Here is a 4,270-nt window from a genome sequence, read left to right on the forward strand (position 1 = left end):
GCTAGCACCTTAGCAGGCATCGAGACAGGAACGCTCAGATAAAGGAGTAAAAATTATTAATTTTATTAAATCTTGACCCCTGAATATATGTCTTTTTACTATTCTGTGTGATAAAATGGGAGGTATACTTCTGATGCATACTGAAAAACAATGACTACCTTGAGGAAAAGAACGCAGGTGGTTCTTTTGAGTTGAGTGGAACTAGCCAATTTTTTTTCATGGAACATCATTTTTGCTTGAAAGAATGACTGACAGATGAATGGTTATCAATGTATGGGCATCTGGACAAAAACTTTCTTGAAAATGAACTAAGTGAGCATGTCATTTCAAAGAAGGAGCCATTTTGTTGTGAGTAATAAAATTAGACTTTCAAGGGAAAATTCATTTTTTTGAAAATTTATATCCACCAATATGAGCTTGACATGTCTTGATACACAATGTTTGGATATTGATTTGGAAGATTTGGTAATAATTTGGAAGATATGCATCACTCATGAACCAGTATTTTCTAAATGACCGATGCTCACTGCTGCAAAAAAATGACACGTGACTGAGAGACCAGTGGATTTAAATGTAATGTGGTACTGAAAGTTCATTGATATGGTTTCAGACTCCATGTTGCAAATAACCTTTAAGAAACTGTCACTTGTCAAATTTTAGTGTGGTATCAAAGAATATCCACAATTAACTGGAAAGGCTTTTTAAAAAATCCTCCCTTTTCCAAACTACCTATTTGTGAGGCTGATTTCCGTTACATATTTCAACTAAAAGAACATATTGCAACCGAATCCAGAAGCAGATGTGAAAATCCAGCCATCTTTCTATTAAGCCAAATACTAAAGATATCTGTAAAAATGTAAAATACCACTCCTTACTATATTTTTTTTGCTTTAGAAAGTAATTTTAAAAAACGTTATTTTATCGTGCAACTGAGTTTATCATAGTAATTTTTCATGAGTCAATAATAGTTTTTTAAATTCTCACTTAAAATTTTGAATATGGTATATATTGATAGATATAACTCAGATAAACAAAAGCTCTTTGGCTCCTCAATGATTTATAAGAGTGTAAGGTTTTGGGACCAAAATGTTTGAGAACTGCTGCTCTAGCTTACAAGAAAATGTTCAAAATCATTTATAAAGAAATTATTTAAAATTTTACTCAACATAATAAATCATGTATGAGCCTAAAAGAACTAATGATGAAGTGAATGAAAGTGTGATAAAACACAAGGCAGAAGTGCCCAGGAGACAGGAGAGACCAAGGCATAGAGAAACGCTGACACACCCACAGTCACAAAGATACACAAGCTCTGCAGCTGTCTAATTTTCCAGGTTTTAAGTATTACAGTAAGTCCCTACTTAATGTCCCTTAAGTTTCTTGGAAACTGCAACTTTAAGAGAAACAATGTATAATTTTACCATAGGCTAATTGATATAAACAAGAGTTAAGTTCCTACAGCATATTTCTGGTCACAAAAACATCCCAAACTGCTAAATAAAGACCTGAAACACTTTTAAGAATAAACATTAAAATAAAGGTGAGCTATATGTACATATAAGAAAGGTTAATAAATGCAAGAGCATTATTTTCTAACCCACTCATTCCAGTTCAGGGTCTCGGGTGACCGGAGCTTATCCTAGACAGGATGCCCTTCCATGGCGGGGCGGGGCACTCCCACACCCACGCCCACCCACCCACACTCAGACAGGGATAATGCAGGCACACCACTTCACCTCCTGTGCACAGCTTTGGGATGTGAGAGGAAACCAAAGTACCCAGAAAAAACCCACGCAGACTTGGGGAGAACATGCAAACTCCATACAGACAGTGGCCACAGCAGGGAATCGAGTTTTTTTCTTACCAATATCATAATGAAATAAAGTTATCTGAGGATCTGTTGTACTTGAATTTGAGCATGGATGAAAAACCAGGTGGACCAATAATCCTTTCTATACTATACTTGGGTGAAAATTGTTCCTTGATTTGCAGGGCTGCTGCCCCTACTGTTTGCACAATCTACCATTGTTTGCATCCTTGCCTTCCAAATCTCAGAGGTCAGCTTGATCACAGTACTGTTTACCCGTATGATACCATCCATTAATCTATTAAATTAGCCCCTTCCCCACTATATCTTGGATACTACTTTTAGTACTTTGGGACTGAACTTGAAAACAAAAAAAAACAAATTTTTGGCAATGATCTGACCAACTAATTCTCAGTATTTCCAGCTTAATTAAATCTTCTCTCCTCTAATTAGTCAAGGCAACTTTACTGAAATACACAGATGTCAAAAAACTTAAAACGTTAGTTTCCATATAAATTCTAACTCTCACAATGCAAAAAAAAAAAACCCCTCGAAAAACCTCTCTAAGTTGTTAACCAACATATTTATTACGTAGAACTTTATAAAGCTCGTTAAAAAACGGTATACTTTTATTAGTAAATCTTTAAGACATGACATATGGAAAGTAAAGTAACACTATCCAGTGTAAATTCTTAGTGAGAACTAGAAGTCACTTACTCAAAGCTGCTCTCCTGGGCCAGACTGAACCCCATTTTTCTGAATCAGAGGCAAAGGCCAAGAGCCCTCCTGTAGCACGTTGGCCACTCAATTCCTAATGCACATACGTAATAACAAAACCGAATCAACAGAACAACTTTCTCCTCTGTCTACCACGAGTCTTCTATAAAAAGAAACTTAGAAATAAAACCCAACTAAAAAAAGAACACACTGTATTAGGATACTGACCTGGAATCAAGCAAAAGTCAAACTCACAGTCCATTTTGGGCCAGTGCGAGGCCCATATCGCAGCGGAATCTACTGCATGCGTTTGTTATCCCCTGTGGAAAGTTTTCTGACAAAGGACACTGCTTCAGTGATCCGGCTCCACCTTCCCACACATCTTTGCAGTACACTTTCTCACAGTCATGTTGGGTGACTGCGTCAGACCTCCTCACGTGACGGGGTGTTAGAAACACACGCATCAGATCTCGAAAACAGATTACAAAACAGAAGCCCTTTATAGAGTTCAGCTGTGTCTAGGAAAAGGCAAATCCTCTTGATTTGCCTTCTAAATGCACCCCAAAGGGGCTGAGAAGAGCTACATTTATCAGACTTTAATGCATTTAAGCTATCAGATTCAAGAAGGCGTAGTATGACAAGAGATGTTTGTTTTTCAACTGAAATCGGGCCGTTCGTAAGGAAGCTACTAGAGTGCATCTGACAAAGAGGGAAACTGGCCTGAACCGCCTTACCTGAATATATTATTTTGAAAGGTAAACATTCGGTCTCTAGACTTGTAGTTACGTGCATATAGATTGTGAGAACGAGTATTACCAGATTTGTGAATGATGCAATGTGCTCAGTGAAATATTTCGAGTTGCTTATTGAAAGGATGAAAGAGGGGAAAGGTCCTTGGTTTCCTTTTTTTCTTTTTGAAACACAACAGTATTTCAGGGTAGCCCATGTACCTTGAGTTCACCTCAGGATCAAGCCTGCCTATATTCCTGCTTGTCTAAGAAACCTGGCATACAGGCTGAGTTTTTCTCTGAAGCCCTGGGTGCTGTGACCGTTTCTTGTCTCGATCAAATTCCACTGACACTCTGAGTCTCTAATGCAGAAGGCTTTTTTAAACTGAATGCTGTGGGGACAGAGTTACCAAAATGACCAGCATAGGATTCCTGTCCCCTGGAACTTTTTATTTTAGGCACGAGCCCGAAACCATGAAAAGTCAAAAACCATTTTCTTGTGCCAGACAATTAGATGACCCTGTTCCTCTCAGTTGCCTGCTACCTCACAGGGAAGGCAGAGGGAAACAATGTTATACGTTCTGGATTCTGTACAAGAATCGACCTCCAGCTAGTTGCAAGGATGGGTCAGCCTAAAATGGCCAGAGCACCAGCTGCTGCTTTGGTGTTAAACGATCTAAATCCATCGCCCACGGCACCCTTGTTCCCTACCTCCAACCTGCTCTGTACCCCGGCTTTCCGGAGACTCCTGCAAGACAATGAATCCACTCTATATTGGTTCTTGCTGGAAGAACCAGAAACTGGGCAGCGGGGAGTGAACGAGATAACACTCACAAAAAGCACAAAGCGCAGTGCTTGGCACATAACAGAAGTTTAACGTGGCTGGAATCAGCCTGAGAATTGACTGTCCTGCTTCACTGGTGGCTATGGAGAGAACTGCTTATGCAGCCCACTCCACGCAATATGCAGGGCGATCTTTTAAAAACACATCTATCTAGTCAAGCCCTTTTCTGTCTTC

At 39.2% G+C, this 4,270-nt stretch overlaps 1 protein-coding gene across 14 annotated transcripts in view; it reads right to left on the bottom strand.

The window, feature by feature from the left end:
• Window positions 1–4,270, bottom strand: part of ZBTB38 (zinc finger and BTB domain containing 38) — a 119,060-nt gene that overhangs the window by 16,341 nt on the left and 98,449 nt on the right. Inside the window, exon 1 of one of the 14 annotated variants that reach the window (XM_023529093.1) lies at window positions 2,525–2,548. The exons of the other annotated variants lie outside the window; for them this stretch is intronic. The gene's annotated coding sequence lies outside the window, so the exon portion shown is untranslated. Of the gene's footprint in view, window positions 1–2,524; window positions 2,549–4,270 lie in introns of those variants that run through there. 14 annotated transcript variants of the gene reach the window in all.

This window comes from Pteropus vampyrus, unplaced genomic scaffold (assembly GCF_000151845.1).
Source record: "Pteropus vampyrus isolate Shadow unplaced genomic scaffold, Pvam_2.0 Scaffold35, whole genome shotgun sequence".
Lineage (NCBI taxonomy): Eukaryota > Metazoa > Chordata > Mammalia > Chiroptera > Pteropodidae > Pteropus > Pteropus vampyrus.